Below are 23,250 nucleotides of genomic sequence, written 5' to 3'. Positions count from 1 at the left end.
AGAATAGAAAATGTGGAAGAACTGTAATGGCAGTAGAAATGGAAGTGAACGACTTAAAAAGAAAATTGGAAGAAAATGACAAAAAAGTTAAAGACAGGAGTTGTTAGCTCAGAAGATGAATATAATGGAAAATTATAGTAGGCGAAACAAATATAAAGATAGTGGGCTTTAAGAAAGATGAATAAGGCAAAGACATGAAAGAATTTATAAAAGAATGGATCTCAAAAGTCCTGGGAATGCCAGAAATGCAGGAACGAATGGAAATAGAAAAAGCCGCGAAACCACAGTCACAACAAAAACCAAGATCTGTTTTAGTAAAATTCCGGAGATACACGACAAGAGAAAATATATTGGAGAAGGCAATAAATAAAATGAGAGAAGACAAAAAAAAACCCACTGGAATGCAAAGGTGAAAAAAAATTTTCTACCCAGACATAAGTTTTGAGCTCCTGAAGAAGAGGAAGGAGTTTAACCCAGCAAAATTGATCCTATGGAAGAAAGGCTATAAATTTATGTTAAGATATCCTGCAGTGCTTAAAATAGTTATCCCGGGGCAGCAAAACAGACTGTTCTTGGATCCGGAGAAAGCACGAGAATTTGCAGAACACCTGCAAGACAAAAAGAGAGATGAAGAGATGTAACAAGAACAAAGAATGACGATAAACTACATATAAAGAAGTAAAAATAATGTATAAGTAAGAACTAAAGGAGGGAAGAAAAGGGAAGTAAGGGAGAAGGGGGGGAAAGAGCTGGGGGGAGGTTTTTTAAAAAAAAAATTAATAAGTAAATAAATAGAAAAGAAAAGAGAGGAGCTTTGTTGTAATGTGAAGATAAAAGTCTTCTGGAGGGGGTTTGGTGGGAGTGAATAACAGTCACTGTGAAATCAGTTAACACTTGTGAAGGTTCGCAGTCCAATTGGAGAGGGGAGTTGTGGTTGTCCCGACAAGGGACGACTCAGGGTGGGGGGGGGGGGGGAGAAACGGACACTTGGGGTTAAGGGAGTTTTAGATGTGGGAATGGTTGATATATTTTATGTTTTAGAAGTGTTGTCATACAGTGCGTTAAAAAAGAAAAACGGAGAAATGGAAATGGGGAAAAGGGGAAAGGTGGTGGTGAGGAAGCGGAAATGAGATGTAAACAAAGTATTAAATGGCCATGTTGAACTATATGACTATAAATATTAACACAATACATCATCAAATCAAAAGGAAGAGGTTATTAAATTTAGAGAAAAAAGAAAAAATAGATATAGCATTCATGCAGGAAATGCATCTAAATGAAGTAGAACACAAGAAATTAAGGAGAGACTGGGCAGGACATGTAACAGCAGCATCATATAACTCAAAAGCCAGAGGTGTAGCTATATTAATCAATAAAAATGTACCAATCAAAATAGAGGAGGAAATAATAGATCCAGCAGGGAGATACGTAATGTTAAAATGTCAGATATATTCAGAACTCTGGAATTTGCTCAATATATATGCACCTAATGAAGAGGATCAAAAGTTTATGCAAGATATTTTTTTGAAGATTGTAGATACACAGAGGAATAAATTGATAGGAGGGGACTTAACATAGAAGATAGGAGCAGGAGTAGGTCATTCGACCCTTCGAGCCTGCTTCGCCATTCAACGAGATCAAGGTTGATCTTAAAGTTCAGTACCCCGTCCCTGCCTTCTCTCCGTAACCTTTAACACCCTTATACTGAAGAAATAGATCTAATTCCCTCTTAAAAATATTTAATGAACCTGCCTCTGCTGCCCTCTGAGGCAATGAATTCCACAGATTCACCACCCTCTGGGTAAAGAAATTCCTCCTCATCTCGGTCCTAAATGGTTTGCCTATTATCCTCAAACCATGGCCCTGGGTTCTGGATTTTCCCATCATTGGAAACATCATTGGAAACCTTAATTTGGATTCAAAGATGGATAAAACTGGACAAAAGACTAGCAGAAAGAACAAAGTAGCCAAATTTATGGTTAAATCAATGCAGGAAATGCAACTTTTGGATATATGGAGGAGACAACACCCAAAGGAGAAGGAATACTCATATTATTCAAGTAGACATAAAACATACTCAAGGATTGACCTGTTCCTGTTGTCAGCCCAAGACAGAGTTAGGAAAATGGAATACAAAGCTAGATTGTTATCAGATCACTCACCCCTGTTATTAACAATAGAGCTGGAGGACATCCCACCAAGAACATAGAGATGGAGATTAAATTCCATGCTACTTAAAAGACAGGATTTTAGAGAATTTATTGAGCGCCAAATTAAAACATACTTTGAAATAAATATGGAATCAGTGAAAGATAAATTTCACTGGTAAAATTCACTGGTAAAAGATAAATTTCAGAGGGCAGATAACAAGTTATGTAACTAAGATGAAGAAGGACTACAATCGGAAAATAGAACAGCTGGAAAGGGAAATAGTAAGTACAGAAAAAGAACTAGCAACAAGGGAAGATACAACAAAAAGAGAATTGGTGGACAAAAAAATAAAATACGTAAACTATGAACGTATAAGGTGGAGAAGAACATAATGAAGATAAAGCAGAAGTATTATGAGCTGGGAGAAAAAAAAAGCACAAAATACTAGCTTGGCAGCTTAAAACAGAACAAGCTAAAAGAACGGTATTGGCATCGAGGAAAAAGGACAAACAAATTACATATAACACAACATAGATCAATGAAAACTTCAAGGAATTCTAAGCAATTATATGTAACTTAGAACGAAGGGAAAGAAGACAAAATAGATGAGTTTCTAGCTAAAATTGAACTACCAAAATTGCAAGAAGAGGAGCAAAACAAATTGATAAAACTATTTGAAATAGAGGAAATACAAGATATATTAAAAAAGCTACGGAACAATAAAATGCCTGGAGAGGTCGGACTCCCAATAGAATTCTATAAAACATTTAAAGACTCATTAATTCCTCCTCTCCTGGAAGTAATGAACCAGATTGAAGAAACACAAAACATGCGAGGTTCATGCAAAACAGCAATAATTTCAGTAATACCAAAGACAGGGAAAGATCCACTAACACCAGCATCTTATAGACCAATATTTCTACTTAACTCAGATTATAAGATAATAGCTAAACTATTAGCAAACAGATTGGCTGACTGTGTACCAAAAATAGTAAAACTAGATCAAACTGGATTTATTAAGAAAAGACGAACAACAGACAATATCTGTAAGTTCATTACCTTAATCCATGCAGTAAAGGAAATAAGACACCAACAGTGGCAGTTGCTTTAGACGCAGAGAAAACCTTTGACAGGGTAGAATGGAATTACTTATTCAAAGTACTGCAGAGGTTCAACCTACCAGAGAAATATATTAATTGGATTATATAAGGGACCATTGGCGAAGGTGACAGTAAATGGATATATATCAAACCAATTTAAATTAAGCAGGTCAACTAGGCAGGGATGTCCACTATCTCCCTTAGCAATAGAACCACTGACAGAACTGATAACAACAGAAAATAAAATAAAAGGAATATTAAATCAGTCTATTTGCAAATGACATCATAGTATACTTAACAGAACCAGAATTATCAATAATAGAATTACATAAGAAATTGAAGAAATATCAGGGTACAAGATCAACGCAAATAAAAATGAAGCGATGCCAATGAATAAAGCGGATTTCACAAAGTTTAAGAAAGAATCACCATTTAAATGGCAAACACAAGCAATATGAAATCTAGGTATTAGACTAGATAATAATCTAGGCCATCTATACAAATTAAATTATCAGCCATTAATGAAGAAATTACAAGATGACTTAGAACATCGGAAAGATTTACCACTAACACTGATAGGAAGGGTAAATTGCATTAAAATGAATATCTTTCCAAGGATACAATACCTGCTTCAATCGTTACCAATTCCCTTAACAGAGAAATTCTTCAATGAGCTAAAGAAAATAATAAGGAAATTCTTATGGAAAGGGGGGGAAACCGAGGATAGCGCTAAATTAACAGAATGGTACAAACAAGGTGGTTTGCAGCTACCAAATTTTAAGAATTATTATAGAGCAACACAATTAAGATATCTATCAGATTTTTATCAAACAAGGGAAAAACCAGATTGGACCAGGTTAGAGCTAGATAAAATAGGGGAGAAGGTACCAAAACATATACTTTATAAGTGGGATGAAAAACTGGTGCAATATAGAAGTTCACCAGTATTGCACCATCTGCTCAACATTTGGAAGGAGATTCACGTAGAAAGGAAAAAAAAACAAATTACCAACTACCAAAATTATTATTGATGCAAAATCAACTAATCCCTTTCACAATAGATAACCTTTCCTTTAGAGAATGGGAGAGAAAAGGGATCAAAAGAATAGAAAATTGTTTTTTGGGAAATAAATTATTATCTTTTGAACAAATGAAGTACAAATATGGAATAACTCACGGTACAATGTTTGCATACCACCAACTGAAAACCTACTTAAAGGACAAATTGGGAAGCAGGTTGAGGTTACCAGAAGGAAGCAGCTTTGAATATATGATTACAGACACAATGATAATTAGAAGATTTATAACAAACATATACATCAATCTGCAAGAGAAAGAGAATGATGAAATATGCTGTAAACCCAACAAAAGTGGGAACAAGATCTAAACATAAAGATAAAAAGTGAAAAACAGAAAAAGCTATGCTCTGGAACTATGAGAAATACAATAAACACGAGGTTATGCATGATACAATATAATTGGTTACACAGGCTGTGTACCACGCCCCAAAAGTTAAATAAATGGGACCCAACAGTACCAGATAGATGTTTTCGCTGTAAGAAGGAAACGGGAACAACTGTACATGCAATTTGGGCATGTGAGAAAGTGGAAAAGTTTTGGGAAGATCTAAATCAGGTATTAAATAAAATCACAAAAAGCAACATACCAAAATATCCAGAGATCTTTCTTCTAAGTAATGTAAAAAGTAAAGAATTAGGCCTCAATTTGGATGAAGCACAAAAATATTTTGTTATGATAGCCTTAGCTGTAGCAAAAAAATGTATGATGTCAACCTGGAAATCAGAAGAGAGCCTGAGAGTACAGCAATGGTACATAGAAATTAATAAATATATTCCATTGGAAAAAATAACATATAATTTAAAAAATAACATCACAGTATTCAAATAAATTTGTGTACCGTACATGGAACACAACAGAGAGGGCCTACCGCAGACCTCCACCCCCTAAAATGACAGAATGAGAAGAAGACGACATGAACTGACCCAGTGTGTAAAAGTAGATAACACAATTTTCTTGTTTATTTTCATTGTGCGATGACATTTTTTAATGGGTTTATTGTTTTGTATATATTGAACGTTTAGTGGGTAGGGAGGAGTGGGAAGGAGGGAGGGAAGGGAGGGGGAAAAGGGGAGAAAATGACACTGTGTATATTCAAGAGGGAAATGTTTGTGTGTATTTTGGTTAATATGGTTCACAGTATTAAAAATTTTTAAAAAAGAAAGTTGACATTTTGGAAAACTACAGCAGAAGGAATAATCTTAAAATTGTGGGGAAGTCTGATGATAAAGGAGGTCAAGATGTGATTTGTTTCTTTCAAGAATGGATACCGAAAGTATTTGGACAAGAACATTTTGAGGACAAGATTTTAATTGAGAATCCAAAGCCAAATCCTAACCAGAGACCTCGTTCTATCCTAATTAGGTTTTTAAATTATCAAGATAGAGAGAGGATACGGAGGAGTCACGTGATGGAGTAGTGGCCGGACGGTGAACTCCAGCCCTCTCCAGAAAAGTCGGGAAAAACAAAGGAAAACACAAAGGCACAGAAATAAAAGTTACAGAAAAGTGAGTATAAAGGTGGAAAGAAGATGGCGACAAAAAAAGAAAAATCGAAAGCAACGGTAAGAAGAGAGGAAGAGAAGACAAAGGAGGAAAAAGGTGAAGGCCTTACCTGTCCGAAGAGGCCCGCTGCGGAGAGAGTAACCCGCTCCCTCAGGTCGGTAAATAATGGACTACAAAAATGGCTCGCAGAGCCGAGTAAAAGTGCGCAACCGCGCATGCGCGATACTTCGCGCATGCGCGATGCGAATGAAAAAAAACACACCGACGGGAGGGGGGACCAGCTGGGGAGTCGATCTCCACAGCCGGCAACGACAGCTGCAGAACACCTGCAGCAAGATGAGACCACAGAAGACAATAGAAACAAGAAAGAAGAGGAGGAAAGGGCACCAAAGAAACAACAGATGGCCAACCCAGAGGAAGAAGAAGAGGAAGAGGAAGAGTACAGTGAAATAGAAGAAGAAAAGAAAGGCAAGGTAAAGGATATACTTGCTCTTATTAAAGGATACATGGAGTCATTTAAAGAATGGCAAACACAGGAATTTAAGGATTTAAGAAAAAGAATAAACAACACAGAAGAGAAAATAAATAAAATGGAGATGACCTTAACAGAAATGGGAAAGAAAATGGACAAGATGGAAGAGCGGGCAGTAGCAGCAGAAATGGAGGTAGAAGACTTAAAAAAGAAATTGGAGAAATCTAATAAAAAAACTAAAGAGACACAAGAACTACTAGCTCAAAAAATAGATACAATGGAAAACCATAACAGAAGAAATAACATAAAGATAGTGGGCCTTAAGGAAGATGAAGAAGGCAAGAATATGAGGGAGTTTATAAAAGAGTGGATCCCTAAGACCCTAGGATGTCCAGAACTACAGCAAGAAATGGAAATAGAAAGGGCACATAGAGTATTGGCCTCTAAACCACAACCACAACAAAAACCAAGATCTATTGTAGTAAAATTCCTAAGATATACTACAAGAGAAAAGGTACTGGAGAAGACAATGGAAAAAGTAAGAGAGGGCAACAAACCACTGGAGTATAAAGGGCAAAAAATCTTCATTTATCCAGATATAAGTTTTGAACTCCTAAAGAAGAGAAAAGAGTTCAATACAGCAAAGGCGATTTTATGGAAGAAAGGGTATAAATTTATACTAAAGCATCCAGCGGCATTGAAAATATTTATTCCAGGACAACAAAACAGACTATTCTCGGATCCAGAAGAAGCACGAAAATTTGCAGAACAATTACAAAATAGACTGAGAGATGAAGACGGGTAATGAGAGTTAAAATGATCACGATTGATATGTATGTGGGTAAAGACAAAAATAGACTGAGGGATGAAGACGGGTAATGAGAGTAAAAATGATCACGATTGATATGTATGCGGGTAAAGAGGTATAAGAGTGAATAGAGACAATGAGCATACGTGAATGTATCTGTACTTAGAGGAAAATATAGATAGTATAGACAAGAATTAATAAGGGAAGGTAATGGAATAGAGAGAATAAGGAGGGAATTAAAAGAGTGACCTTTGTGACATATGAAAAGTGAAATCTTTTCTGGGGGGGCGGGGTGGGGGGAAATAGCGGTCACTGCAAAATCAGTTGACGCTTGCGAGTGGATTCGCAAATCCAAATGGAGAGGGGAGATGTGGTTGTCCGACAAGGGATAAAGGACAACTCAGGAGGTGAAGGGGAGATTGGGGATAAATAAGATAGAAATAGGAGAATAAGGAAAATGTTGGATGTTGTAGGAATGTTGTCTTATAAAGAGTTGAAAATAAGAAAACAGAAATGGAAAAGGAGGAAAGGTAATGATGGAAAAACGGAAAGAGAAGATAAACAAAATATAAAAGGGCTACGCTGAACTATATGACTTTAAATATTAATGGAATACATAACCAAATTAAAAGGAAGAAACTACTAAATTTAAATGAATAAATGTATTCCATTAGAAAAAATAACATATAGGTTAAGAAATAATATTGAAATATTCGAACAAGTATAGGAGCCTTACATTAAATACAATAGCGAAAACCTACCGGGGACAAACATTACCTAAGTTGATGGAAGGAGAAGGAAAGAAAAGAATGGACTCAGTAGAATTTCTGGTGTAATTTTGTTGAATGACAACATTGTCTGACTGGCTTAATACAACCTAGATTGTATACCTAAAATGGATGAGAGGGGGGGGTGGGGGGGTGGCTTGGGAGGAAGGGGGGGGAGAAAAAGTCACTGTATATGTGTGAAAAAGAAATAGTGTATATCATGGATAATGTGATTTATGGTGTGAAAAATAAAAAATTAAGATAGAGAGAGGATACTTGGTTTAACGATGAGAAGAGTGAGAGAATATGGATCTTTGAATTATGAAGGAGATAGGGTTTTTTTTAAATCCAGGTTTGAGTCAAACTTTATTGAAGAAGAAAGTTTAACCTGGTTAAGAAGGTTTTATATGATAAAGGTTGTAGATTTGTTCTCCGTTAACCAGCTACTTTGAAAGTATTTTGCCAGGTCAGCAGAATATGTTCTTTACAAGTTATGTACAGGCTGAAGAATATGCGAATGGTTTGTCTAAAACTCAAGGAACAATTGTAATGGAGGATTAAAACCATGTACTCAGATGCTTTTTGCTTATGTGGAACTGACGACACTGGGTCCACACGCAGGTCACCTTACTTTCAGAACTAGCAGATGTAATTAAACTCAGCCATGGGGACTTATCTGAAGATACACTTTGAAATGGAATTCCACCGTGAGGCCCAGGGAAAGCAGTTGTCAAATACGACACTCTGAAATTGACGTATTGGTCACAACCTGTCTTGCTCAAGAAGTTTTAATGAGTCCTTGTATCTACGAGATAAACCAGGATATCATAGCATCCTGCTCCATAATAATTAATCTTCTAAATTGTAGAATAGTATGCTCAGCTTTGATTTTGACTGACAAATGTTAGAGGGAGTGGGTGCATGATTAATTGTTTTTGGGGTATAAAAGTCTGTGGTCCTGCTGCAAGTTTAGACTCTCCGAGGGGTGGGAACACCCCTTGTCAAGAAGGAAGAACAGCCAGAGTCCGAGCAACATCCCGGTCAGGGGAGGTGGAGAAGCTGCTACCAGCGCCCTGACAACCTACTACAAGTGTGCAGTTGTTGCCTCGCTTCGGCAGTTGGGACCAGTCCAAGCGTTGATAAGTATAGTTGGGAAGGGCTTGCATATTGTAGTGTGAAATCAGCTTTTGAATTAGTAATAAACATTTGTATAAACTGAACTGCTCTCGGTGTGTGTGTCTATTTTCTTTCGGTAGCTCAAACACTGTGACCAATCTAAAATGAACAAAATGAGAGGTATAAGTTTACCCAAGACACATGTCCAACCCAATCTCTTTTCACTTTTTGATATTCTTTCTCAGATAAATGGGTTTCCTGTTAAAAAAAGCAATATCAACTCTAATTTTCTTCAATAAGCTAACGCTCTTGTTCTTTTTATCAGATTAAGACCATTAACACTATAACATAAAATTCAAAGTTTTACTATTTGCCATTATATTAAATTCAAAAAATTTCTAACTCCTCTCTGCCTCTCCTCTTGGACTTCCCACATTCTTAAATCGTTAAGTACTCCTTGGATCTCCATCAAGAAAAAGAAAAGAAATATAGATAAAAGAGAGAAATTAATACAAAAAACACACCAGAAAATACAAAAAAACAGTGACTCTCATTGCTAGGTGACTCACAGCTAGGGAAAGAGATGGAAACCCCCCCCCCCCCCACCTTCCCTAAGAAGAAAAAAAAATTTTTCGGATAGTCTTCATCACCTTCAGGTAAGGGCGGCAGCTTCAAGATCCTTGTTAACTTGATCATTACCTTCAAGGTGAGCAACCTTCTGTTATAGCTCCTTATCTGACATTTGTTTCTTCTCAATCTGTGGTAGGTCTCAACCTATTGATCCATTTTATTATTTTGTAGTGAATTGGCAAATTCTAAAGCTTCCAACTCATTTTTGAAGAATCTTGCCTGTGCCTGATTATTCTTCTGTATTGCAGGATGGCGAAAATAAAACATGTAGCCCTTTTTCCAGAGCACAGACTTTGCAGGATTAAATTCCTTTCTTCTTTTCACCACATTCTCAATAAGATCCACATAGAAAAATACTTTTTTGTCAGCCACAATCAAAGGACCCTGAAATTGATGAGCTTTCTGGACTGCTACTCTCAAAATAGTCTCCTTATCTTGATATCAAAGACATCTGATCAAAACTGAGTGCGGCATTTGACCCAGCATTGGTTTCTTTCTAAGTGCTCTATAGCATCAGGTCTCCAGAATCCATTTTTCAAAAAATTGCACTGCATTAGGATCTTCAAAACCTTCTGGCAATTCAACAATCTTCACATTATTTCTTCGACTATGATTCTCTAAAGAGTCAATTTTTTGTAAAAGTTCATTTTTCTCAACACTCCATAACGTTCCAACTTATTAACCACATCTTTACATGATCCACTTCATCACGATATTTTTGAAATTTTCATCAACTTTTTGCACTTGTATTTTCACTTTATCATATCTCTTCATCTCCTCCTTAATTATCTTCATTTCTCCTATAACAAATTCAAATTAAGTATTGTGGTGTGCTGTTAGACAGAATCAGACACACACAAGGAAAAGACTGTACAACAGGCTTTAATTCACAAAGACTTCCACAGAGTCAGGCTGGCTGTGGCTGCAGCAACTCTGTGTGAGGCCTCGGGAGGCCGGTGGCGCAGGCTTATATCCTGGAGGGTGATTGACACTTGACCAGGTGGGGCTTGATCCATTCAGGCCGACTGATTGGCAGCCGGCCAGGTGTTGTCCTGTCCCCTTACACTCCTGCAGGTAAAGAGGTTGCCCCCTGCAGTAGGCCAGTGGTGTACCACCACAAGTATTCACACCCCATTTAATAGACCCACATTGTAAATCCTTTTTCTGACTCATTGCTTGCAACGGATTCATCAATTGCCTGCCCATACCTTGCCCTTTAACTTCAGGTAACTTTACTTGCACAGCCCCTTCTTGGAGTTGATATTATACTTCTATTTCCTCCTCCAATCTCCTTTGATCTTCCTCCTCCTGCTCCATATCAATGATAGATGAAAAAAGTGTTTCCTGTTCAGCCTCAGAGTAAAAAGGAGGCATGTCTTGAAATTCAACCTTAGTGAGAGCTGACTTTTCAGTCTCCCATGGTGATTCCGGCCCATCTGTTCTGCTTGTTCTTGTAGAGTTTGTAGTTCCATAGTCTTCTTCGGGACACCAGCACCATCTTCTTCAGCTCCCCAGAGAGATGGCACCGGGGTCACCGGAACTCTTGCTGCCGTCAATCTCATCACCCGTGGAGAAGGAGAAAATCCAGCTTGAGGCTCCGACATTGAGGTAGGCCCAATTTTTTCAAATCTTGCAACTTCTTTTAGAACCAGTTTTCTAGTTGGAGCCTTTCCCTTTCTCACAACCATAGTTAAAACTGTGCAGGCAAGATTCACAATAACTTTTAACGACAAAAATGTTTTAGAAAAGTTTTTTTTGTTGTTATTAGTAAGGATGGTGCTTTCCCATGTCCCTCGCTCACCCATCACACCATGCCCCCTTCTCCATAACTATCTTGAAACTAATGGCATTATAATCACTGGACCCAAAGTTTTCCCAAACACACAGTTCTGTCACCTGTCCTGTGTCGTTTCCTCAGAGGAGATTTGGTCCAGTATTTTAAATGAGATGAGATCTGTTTTGAAGTGTTTGTATGTGACCTATACTAAAAAACATGCCCCAATTTATCTCCCCAAAACATATCTATAATCTGTCATAGATGCAATGCACATTTGATATGATGCAAATTTGGAATAATGTTAATTTGATGTGATGCACATTTGACGCGATGCAAATTTAGAATATTGTTAATTTGATGAGATGGAAATTTGACATGATCCAAATTTGATGCAAATATGAATTTGACATGATGTGAATTTGAAATAAGGCTAATTTTTTTGAATATTTTATTTAAAATTTTAAAACCACAATACATTAAATTAATAATGAATTTTATACATAAGAAAATACATGTGGTGGATAACCTAATCTCTCCCTTCCACCCCACCATCCTCTCCCTCCCAAGTACCCCTAAGGAAGAAAGAAGGAGATTATCAAGTAGATATATAGAGTCAAATCAAGCACTGTGAAACTGAGATCTACCACCAGGACGAGGTATTGAGAGCTTAAATTTTCAAACCAACATGTTATAGATATGGGCTCCATATTTTCAAAAAGAAGTGATATTTATTGTGTAAACTATAAGTTATTTTTTCAAGAGGAATACAAGTTCTCATTTAAATATGCCATCTCTGCATCCCCAAATCCATATCCAACTTCCATGTAATAGCTACACATTTCCTTGAAACAGCTAAAACCAGTAGGAAAAATTAAATTTGATACATGGTCAACCTTAATTTTAAACAAACTTTTAATATTTCCCAACAAAAATAACATTGGATTCAATGGAAGTTTAACCTTTCATACTTTCTCCAAAAATGCTTTAATTTGTATCCAAATAATGTTATTACACTGCCAACTCAAATGAAAAAAGAACCTATCTCTTTATGACATCTAATGCATAACTCTGAAGATAGTAAATTAAAACTTTTTAAATTTTGAGGTGTTAAATATAATTGACGCAAAAAATTATATTGCACTAATCTGTATCTTACATTTTAGTCATATTACTTTTACATAATGTTCTCCAATCATTTCGATCCATTGTTCTACCCAAATCAATTTCCCACTTTATTCTTGATTTATGAATATCTGATTTGGGCATTTTCTTTTGAAGTAATTTATACATTTCTGAAATAAATTTATTAATAACTCCTTTAGTAAGTCAAATTTGTAACTCAGACACTCTAGGTTATCTTAGACTTTGGCGTAATTTATCAATTAAAAAAGCTTTAACTTGATAATAACAAAAAAGGTATTCTTTGGAACATTATATTTTTCTTTCATTTACTAAAAGGAAATAAAATAACCAGCTTCAAAACAATCTTCTATTGTTTTGATTCCCATTTGATTCCATATCTTTAAAAATAGATTATTAACAGTAAAAGGAAAAAGTTTATTTTGATATAAAGGAGTTTTACACAAGATCTTACCTTTCCCATCTATCTCATAATCTATTTTATTCCATAATTCAATTAAATGTTTTAATATCAATATTACCAATTAATAATTTATAAATTCTTGTATAGATTTTGCATCTATTTTAGTTAATTCTATCTTAGCCCATGTTGAAATTTTATATAAGTCAAACATTCCATTAATAAATTTCAACTGAGCAGCTTTAAAATAACAACGTGTACTACCCTCCAATCCTCCGGCACCACACCTGTGGCTAAGGACATTTTAAATTTTTCTGCCAGAGCCCCTGCAATTTATGCACTAGCCTCCCTCAAGGTCCGAGGGAATATCTTGACAGGCCCCGGAGATTTATTCACCTTTATTTGCTTTAATACAGGAAGCACTTCCTCTTTATTCTGTATAGATTCCATAACTTCACTGCTTGCTTTCCTTACTTCGTATGACTCTCTGCCCTTTTCCAGAGTGAATACTGATTGAGATGGGGAGACCTTAAATATTTTTTTCCCAAATATTTATTAATTAGGTGAAGACACTATATCATAAACCCCAAGCAAAAGTGATTACATGTGGTCAGATATCTCCAGTGTTTCCATTGAGTAGGTCCAGTAGGCAGGACTGCTTATTGTCTCCAGTGCTGTTCATACTGGCAATTGAGTCGCTGGCGGAATCCAGACATAAAGGGGTTCATGGTGGGCCAAGTGGAACACAAAATCAACCTCTTTGCTGAACATTTGTTAGTGTGTTTGACAAACCCTGGAAGGGGGTTGGGCAGGCTGAAGACCACACTGGAAGATTATGGGAAGATCTCTGGGTATAGGGTAAATCTGGATAAAGGTGAAATTATGCTTTTGACGAATGGAGATAATAGCCAATATCAACAGGGGGTCAATTCAAATGGCCTCAGGAAGGCATCAAGTATTTGGGGGTAAAAATAAATAAAGATTTACATAACTTTGCTCCGGAAGATTGAGGGGGGTCTTGATAGATGGAGAACTCTGCCCATAACACTGGTGGACAGAGTTAACTGTCAGAATTAAAGTGATGCCAAGACTAGTATCCTTTTCAGTTACAAATTTTATTGCCACAACGTTTCTTTTAGGTGCTTGGGAAATGTGTCAGAAGGTTCCAGTGGAATGGTAAAATGGCTAGAATCTCCATAGAAAAGTTGACATGGGAGGGGGGGTGGGGAAATTTACCAGATTTTTAAAAATATTATTGGGCAAGCCAGGCAAGGTTTATCACCTCACTCTTTTGGGGGGGGGGGGGCCTCCCCCCTCCTGGGCACAAATTGGTCTATATGTAATAGGTGAAAAGATGGCAGGAGAATTTATATACAAATAGGACACCAAATTAATTTTAAAGAAAACAGATAACCCCATACTAAAGTATATTCTTCAGATATGGTAAAAAAAAATCAATGTATTAGATGGAAGGTGGGGATATCTTTTGACCCAGAACAAGATGATACCCTTGACTGGGTAATAAGATCCTGGACAGTTGGTATCAGAAGGGGATCAAGAGCTGTTACAAACAAAGGCAGCTCATGTATTCAAACAGTTGAGAAACCAATATGGTCTGTCTAATAGGACATTCTTCTGCTATCTGCAAATAAGATCTTTTTAAGGGAAAAATTAGAAACGTTATGACCCTGCCTTGGTCTAGTACTGTGTAGATTCTGATTCGACAAGGGCTAGCCATATAACCATTTACAGAGCGGAAACAGGCCATGTTGGCCTTTTGAGTCTGCACCGGTTCACTAGAACAGCTCCACTAGCTCAAACCTCCCGCTCTCTGCCAATAACCCTCCAACCCAGCGGAAATTTTGTAAATTGCTCCCAGTATGCAAGCAAGCAGTAAACAGCTTCAATGATAGATATGATTGCAGCATTACTAATGGGATCTCATCTGATGCTTAACTCACTTCCTGACCTTTTGCAAGGGAGCCTTTCTTCAACTCTGCATGTATGAATAAAACACCAATATGACTGGTGAAAATTACGACTTCCTTAAAAGAAGCAGAAATCAAGCCCAAGCCTTCATCAACATGTCACGTAATGGAATTTGTAGATTCTGTGACTAGGTATAATTGCATCAGCACATGGTTAAACTGAGTTACGGAGACCAATGATGCACATCATAGACAGTTTCAGCAAAACAAAATTAACCCATTTTGCCAGACCTATTGAAAATCTGCCAAGCTAATTTAAAAACTCAAAAGTTCAACTGTCTTCCAATTTTGTTTTGCAAGTTACCACTGCATCCAAAATCATCGTTCTTGTAGGCAATATAAACTGAATTGTAACCCTTGCCTTTTAAGAATATTTTTACCCGTCATCACCAGTTTTTTTTCAGTTATCTTAGAACATAGGACACTGCAGAACAGATTTTGAATGAACAGACTACACTGGGAAACAATTCTTTTTTAAAGGTTTGCTTCCTGAGGGAAAAAGGAGATTATGATAAACAACTTAAAGCTGAACACAAATTTGCTGCATCACATTGGAAGTTGGAGATGCATTAAATTGAATTTTGTATTTGTTTAATTGCATAATGATAATGAAACATTGCATCAGTTCAACTGACCTAAAAAGGTTTAGTTGCTGATTTTTGTTTGTACTCAGCATATGATGCCTCTCATGTCAGTGTCCAACAATAGTCGGCCAGCATTGATGAATTCCAGTTGCCCTGATACTGCTTTTCCATGGTCCCAATGACCTGATGAAACCTTTCACCATGTTTGTCACTAACTGCACCAAGATCAGCAGCGAACAAGTGCAAATGCTGAAAATGAATTTTCAATGAGATGGTACTTCATGGTTTTGTCTGCTTGAAACATGTTGTCAATCAGCTGGACATAGTTTGGTGCTCTGTAGTGGCCAAGAAAATTCTCAGCAACATCTTTAAATGTCTTCCATCCTATTTTCAAGCCTGCTCAGGCCAAAGACAACATTTGCATAGTACCTGCACTGAGTGCAAGCCCAGGCTTGCTTGGTCTGACCAAAAACATAAAAATAGGTTATAGCTTTAAAAAAAAGTACATGATAGGAAAATTTTAAGATGATTTTTATGGTCAGCAGCCAAGAGTTCAGAAATCAAAATCTTCATTGTCCAGTTAAATCGATGTAAATTTTATTAGTGATGGGTGCTCCTGAGAAAGTGACATAGCCCTTAGTTTTCCAGAGTTGGCCGAAGTTGTGAACGATTCCAAAGGAGTACCTGGAGTCTGTAAAAATATTGACTGATTTTCCTGTGGCTTAAGCGCATGCTCTGGCAAGTGCCAAGTGCTCAGCCTGCTGTGCCGAGTGAAGTGAAAGAAAAGATTTCTGTATTGGAAATGACCGCATAGCCTGCATATGTAAACATATCCCAATTCTTCTTGTTCTTTTACACAATTCCTCACCTCTAAAGTACTTGAAGACCATTTTAATTGTGGACTAGATGCAACCCATTTGAACCCAGAGAGAAGTCAGTAAAATTGGAGAAAGGCCAAGCCATAGGGATGTCTTCAATGAAAGATGGTGGCTTTTGATTTTATTTGCAAAAGACATAGTGAGCTGCCAAATCAATCCTTTCTCCCCATGTCCCTGAAATTTTCTCTTCCAAGAACTTAACTCTATTTGAGTTGTATTCAGGCAGAACATTCCAGCTCATGACTTGCTGAATTTAGAAAAAGTTCCCAGCTTGTGGTGCTTTTGTCAATTAATTTAAAGGTTCAAAGATTCCTTTTATTTTGTCATGAAATAGTATATTAAAAAATGTAATATACATGGTACGCCAAAGTCTGTATCCTCTTGTTACTGACCTTTCTGAAGAGCTGCTGCTCCCAAGTGTCAGTTGATGCCATGTTTTAAATTGCACCGTTATAAACCTTTTAAATATTTGTCACACATCATAAGTACACTTGAAATATTAATTGACTAAAAGGAATGCTTAAAGGATGTAAAATGAAGCATTAAAATCCCTTTTTATTTTGTGACTTCAGGGAATTGACTTAAGCATAACCGTCACTTATCCATGGCAATTATGGTTTAACTCCTCTTGGGTCACGACTCAACATTTGCCTTTCAGTTGAGCAAGTTTAATCCAATTTTATGGTGGCTCTGCTGGGTATTTTTTTATATATGTCACTGCAGGATTACTATGTAAAATGGCTGTGAAAATGTGAATACCCATTCCATGGTAAATAAAGTTATTTGAACCAGGAAGTCAAGAATTCAAACCTTATGCTCATTATCTGGGCTTTCATTTTAGTGGAATAGTGAAAAAGTGTTGAATTAGTGTTAAGACGGGAGATGGTTGATTTGCTTTCTCCATGGCACAATGATCACTGGGGCTGCTATAGACTGCTGGGAACATAAAACCACTGGTCTTCCCTTGTCAAATGGTTGCTTGTATGGTAACATCTCCCAAGTTTCCTCCAAGCAGAGTTTGAGATGTATCTTGTTACAGAGGCCTTGTACTCTGATACACACATTAGCAGACTCTGGGTTTCCTCCAGTTTACTGCTAGCTAACAATCCTGTATACAGTTCATGAGTGAATAACAACACCCCAAGTGGTCTCAAACATGCAAGTGGTTAAGTAGGTCATCAATTTTAAATTCATGATCTATTGTACATTCAATTGATACTGTTTAATAAATAGGGCAGCACAGTCAGCCTAGCGGTTAGCACAACACAATTACAGTGCCAGCGATTGGGATCTGGTTTCAACTCCCGTGCTGTCTGTTCGGAGTTTATATTTTCTCCCTTCAAAATGGGACTGTTATCGTGCTGTATGTATAAATTTAAAAAAATTTAAATTGAAATGAACTAACTTGGAATAGGTATGTGCAATGGAGCATTGAATGGAAAAATTACTGCAAGGCCTCAGTATTCCTCACATTATGAAGTATTAAGGAGATTTAGAATGGTGTGACAATTGAGGACAGTTGTAAGTATTAGACAGTTTTTCATCATGTCCTTCAAGGATATGTTGATCTAATAGTCACTCATTGACTAGAAATCCATTTCAGCTCATTGTATTTTAAGATTGATAGGGCAATTGGACCCATTAATTAGATTTGCCTCCATGTTCCATCCCAATACACCTACTGTATGTTTCTTTTATTTATTCAGTCACCTGATCTCAATCTAATTATCGACAGTTGAGGTGGAGAATTTCAGAGACAGCCATCTAAATAAATACAATTCGTGCCATCTCAGTCTGGAAGGGCTTTTTTTAATACTTAATACTGTGCCTTGAGTTTGTAAATCTACCAGAGGAAGCCACTGTCCATTCTTTATAGACTCTTTGATATTTCAATGGGATCACCATGCTGTTTCTAAACACCATTGAGAAATAGCTAATTGTAACCTATCCATCCTCTTTAGATAGCTCTTTATTTCAGGAAACAATCTTGGAAATCCATGCTGCACCATCTCTAGGGTTAGTATATCTGCAGTATATCCTTCCCTGGTTGCAGAAACAAATCTGTCTAGGTCTCTGGATATTTCCAAAGCCATTCATAATTGCAGAAAGGTTATTTTACTTTTGTACTCCAACCCCTTCAAAATGAACTCAGACATAACATTTGACTGAATGTTTGCTGTATCTTTGTGTTGTGTTCCAAAGTTGCTGTTTTCAGCATACATTAAAATGTAGCAATTATTCACCATTTAAAAATATATATTCTGACCCAAATGAATCATCTGACCTTTTTTTCCATTTAAACTTCATCTGTCACTTCATTTCCCTGTCGCAACCTGCTTCTATCTCTGTAAATTATTTGCATTCCTCTTGTGTTTCACTTTCCAAATGATTCAATATTATCAACAAACTTGGATGCATTGCACTTTCTTCTTCCTTCCAGTTGTTACATGGATTGAAAGTAGCTGAGGGCTCAACAGCGAGTTTGATGATATCCTAGCAGCTGCAGCCTGAAAATGTGCTATTCCCAGTGCATTATCCCCAACCGGGGCCAGTTATTTAATGTTAGTACATTTTGTGTGGTCCCTTCTCAAATGTTTTGAAAGTCTAGATCTGCTACATTCGTTGGGACTCCTTACCTGTCAAAAAACACATTGTTGGATCTGTCAAACCCAATTTTTTTTCCATATCATTGTGCTGATTTTGGTTCATGAAGCCATGTCTTGTAATTCCAGTATTTTCCAAGCAACTGATGACAGGTTAACTGAGTAGTAAATCCCGTTTCTCTCTTTTTTGAATGATACTGCTGCATCTATTATCTTCCAAACTACTGACACCATTCCAAAGATTTTGGAAGTCTCTGCAGTTCTCTGTTGGATGTGGGCTAATTGAATCAGCTTTTAATATACTGTATTTATTCAATAACCTTTCCTTTATGTATTGCTGTTGAACACTTTATTCACCACTGTTTATTGTCTTCTGTGAAGATTTACTAGTTGCTTAATTTCTTTTCAATCCAAAGCTGTCTTTAAATATTTGGTTAACTACGTATAACTCTGTCTTCCCATGGATTTTACTTGTGAAATGGATACAGTGCCCTCCATAATGTTTGGGAGAAAGACATTTTTTTTCCTTTATTTGTTCCTGTGCCCCATGGTTTTAAATTTGTAATCAAACAATTCACATGTGATGAAAGTGCATAATCCAGATTTTATTGAAGGGTATTTGTGTACATTTTGGTTTGACTATGTAGAAATTACGGCACCTTTTATAATGGACCCTCATTTCAGGGCACCATAATATTTGGGACACAGCAATGGTGTGTTAAAAGTAGTCATGTTTAGTATTTTGTTGCATATCCTTTGCATGCAGGGATTGTTCAGTCTCTGATTCATAGATATTACCAGGTGCTGAGTATCTTCTCAGGTGATGCTCTGCCAGGCCTTGAATGTAGCCATCTTCCGCTCCAGCTTATTTTGCGGGCTTGTCCCCTTATGTTGTTTTATCTTCAGCATATGGAAGGCACACTCAATTGGATTTAGATCGGGTGGCTGACTTGGTCATTTAAGAATTTTCAAGTTTTTAAGCTTTGAAAAACCTTTGCTGCTTGAGCAGTATGATTGGGATCATTGTCCTGCTCTAAGATGAAGTGCATCCAATGAGTTTGGAGGCATTTACTCTAGCACGAGCAGATGTTTTCATACACCTCAGAATTAATTTTACTACTGAATTACATCATCACTGGCCATATGTGCAGAAGCCATAACACCCCAGCACCATGTTTCACAGATGAGGTGGTAAGCTTTGGGTTTTGGGCAGTTCCCTTATGCCTCCACACTTTGCTCTTGCCATCATTTGATACAGGTCTCATCTGTCCACAAGACCTTTTTCCAGAATTCTGTAGGCTCTTTTAACTACTTCTTGGCAAACTAATCTGGCCATCCTGTTTCTGTGGCTAACTAATGATTTGCTTCTTGTAGTGTAGCCTCTGTATTTCTGTTCATGAAGTCTTCTGTGGACAGTAGTCATTGACACATCCACATCTACCTCCTGAAGAGAGTTTCTGATCTGTCAGACAGGTGTTTGGGGATTTTTCTTCATTATGAGAATTCTTCTGTAATCAGCAGTGGAGTCTTCCTTGGCCTATTAGGAGAGACAAAGTGGTGTGCCATCAGCTCCTTTGTGATTAATGAGCTCACCAGTACATTCTTTCTTTTCCATGCAGTTGATTTTAGTAATTCTAAGGTTTGGGCGATGTCTCTTATTGTTTTATTCTTGTTTTTCAGCCTCATATTGGCTTCTTTGACTTTCAATAACACAACTCTGGTTCTCATGTTGAAAAATGGAATCTATAGACTTCAAAGGTGATCAAAAGCTTAGAAGCAAGTCTAGCCTTCTTATATCTGCAGCAATGAAGCAATTAAACATTACTGAATATTCTTCTTCTCTTTCTTCTCTTCTCTTTGGCTTGGCTTCGCGGACGAAGATTCATGGAGGGGGTAAATGTCCACGTCAGCTGCAAGCTCGTTTGTGGCTGACAAGTCCGATGCGGGACAGGCAGACACGGCTGCAGTGGCTGCAGGGGAAAACCGGCTGGTTGGGGTTGGGTGTTGGGTTTTTCCTCCTTTGCCTTTTGTCAGTGAGGTGGGCTCTGCGGTCTTCTTCAAAGGAGGTTGCTGCCCGCCAAACTGTGAGGCGCCAAGATGCACGGTTTGAGGCGATATCAGCCCACTGGCGGTGGTCAATGTGGCAGGCACCAAGAGATTTCTTTAGGCAGTCCTTGTACCTTTTCTTTGGTGCACCTCTGTCACGGTGGCCAGTGGAGAGCTCGCCATATAACACGATCTTGGGAAGGCGATGGTCGTCCATTCTGGAGACGTGATCCACCCAGCGCAGCTGGATCTTCAGCAGCGTGGACTCGATGCTGTCGACCTCTGCCATCTCGAGTACTTCGACGTTAGGGATGAAAGCGCTCCAATGGATGTTGAGGATGGAGCGGAGACAACGCTGGTGGAAGCGTTCTAGGAGCCGTAGGTGATGCCGGTAGAGGACCCATGATTCGGAGCCGAACAGGAGTGTGGGTATGACAACGGCTCTGTATACGCTTATCTTTGTGAGGTTTTTCAGTTGGTTGTTTTTCCAGACTCTTTTGTGTAGTCTTCCAAAGGCGCTATTTGCCTTGGCGAGTCTGTTGTCTATCTCATTGTCGATCCTTGCATCTGATGAAATGGTGCAGCCGAGATAGGTAAACTGGTTGACCATTTTGAGTTTTGTGTGCCCGATGGAGATGTGGTAGTCATGGTGGGGAGCTGGCTGATGGAGGACCTCAGTTTTCTTCAGGCTGACTTCCAGGCCAAACATTTTGGCAGTTTCCGCAAAGCAGGATGTCAAGCGCTGAAGAGCTGGCTCTGAATGGGCAACTAAAGCGGCATCGTCTGCAAAGAGTAGTTCACGGACAAGTTTCTCTTGTGTCTTGGTGTGAGCTTGCAGGCGCCTCAGATTGAAGAGACTGCCATCCGTGCGGTACCGAATGTAAACAGCATCTTCATTGTTGGGGTCTTTCATGGCTTGGTTTAGCATCATGCTGAAGAAGATTGAAAAGAGGGTTGGTGCGAGAACACAGCCTTGCTTCACGCCATTGTTAATGGAGAAGGGTTCAGAGAGCTCATTGCTGTATCTGACCCGACCTTGTTGGTTTTCGTGCAGTTGGATAATCATGTTGAGGAACTTTGGGGGACATCCGATGCGCTCTAGTATTTGCCAAAGCCCTTTCCTGCTCACGGTGTCGAAGGCTTTGGTGAGGTCAACAAAAGTGATGTAGAGTCCTTTGTTTTGTTCTCTGCACTTTTCTTGGAGCTGTCTGAGGGCATAGACCATGTCAGTAGTTCCTCTGTTTGCGCGAAAGCCGCACTGTGATTCTGGGAGAATATTCTCGGCGACACTAGGTATTATTCTATTTAGTAGAATCCTAGCGAAGATTTTGCCTGCAATGGAGAGCAGCGTGATTCCCCTGTAGTTTGAGCAGTCTGATTTCTCGCCTTTGTTTTTGTACAGGGTGATGATGGTGGAGCCAAATGTCCCAAACATTATGGTGCCCTCAAATGTGGGAACTATGTATAAAAAGTGCTGTCCAATGGAAGTATGAAGTGTTGTTCTCCAAGCTTATGTTTGGCCTTACCCTGACAATGGATGCAGCTGAGGATGGACATGTTGTAGGAATGGTTGAGGGTGGGGGGGGGGGTGGGGAATTAAAATGGTTAGCTGCAGGAAACACAAACAGAGTGGCAGTGTTTGGCAGAGTGGTCATCCAGTCCACCTTTGCTCCCACTGATGTCGAGGAGGCCACACTGAGTACAGTAGATTAGGTTGGACAGAATGTATGTAATCTCTGCCTCCCCTGGAAGACCTATTTGCAGCCTCGAAGGTGAGGGAGGAGATATAATGTCAGCTTTTGCATTTCTTATGGCTTTAGAGGGAAGTGCCTAAGCAAGTAGAAGGATGCCTGGGGAGTCTCAGAGAGACTTATTCCTGTGAAAAGTGGGTGGAGTGGAGAGGGGATGAAGTGGCTGGCTGCGGGATTGTGCTGAAGTTCAGTTCAGCAATTCTTTGTTAATATTATAGTCTATCTCTTTTATACCCTTTCAAAGCCTTCACATATTTTCTGTAATGAGGTGACCAGAATGGCACACAATACTCCAGATGTGGCCTGACCAAAATTTTGTATAACTGCAGCAGAATTTCCTTACTCTTACACTTACTGCCCTGGATAATGAAGGCAAGCAGGCCATACAAATTCCTACCACCATATTTACCTATGATGCCACTTTATGGGAGCTATGAATCCCTCTGTACATTAGTGT

The 23,250-nt window shown here is 38.2% G+C and overlaps 1 protein-coding gene across 1 annotated transcript in view; it reads left to right on the top strand.

Moving 5' to 3' along the window:
• LOC138763115 (zinc finger protein 271-like) overlaps positions 1-12,037 on the top strand; it is a 77,002-nt gene extending 64,965 nt beyond the window's left edge. The window contains exons 3-4 of the transcript XR_011357323.1: positions 11,084-11,234; positions 11,971-12,037. The gene's annotated coding sequence lies outside the window, so the exon portion shown is untranslated. The remainder of the gene's footprint in view (positions 1-11,083; positions 11,235-11,970) is intronic.
• Positions 12,038-23,250: the final 11,213 nt, after the last annotated feature.

This window comes from Narcine bancroftii, chromosome 5 (assembly GCF_036971445.1).
Source record: "Narcine bancroftii isolate sNarBan1 chromosome 5, sNarBan1.hap1, whole genome shotgun sequence".
In the NCBI taxonomy this organism is placed as follows: domain Eukaryota; kingdom Metazoa; phylum Chordata; class Chondrichthyes; order Torpediniformes; family Narcinidae; genus Narcine; species Narcine bancroftii.
Note: the sequence above shows the minus strand (reverse complement) of the source record. Positions and strands in the feature narration are given on the sequence as shown.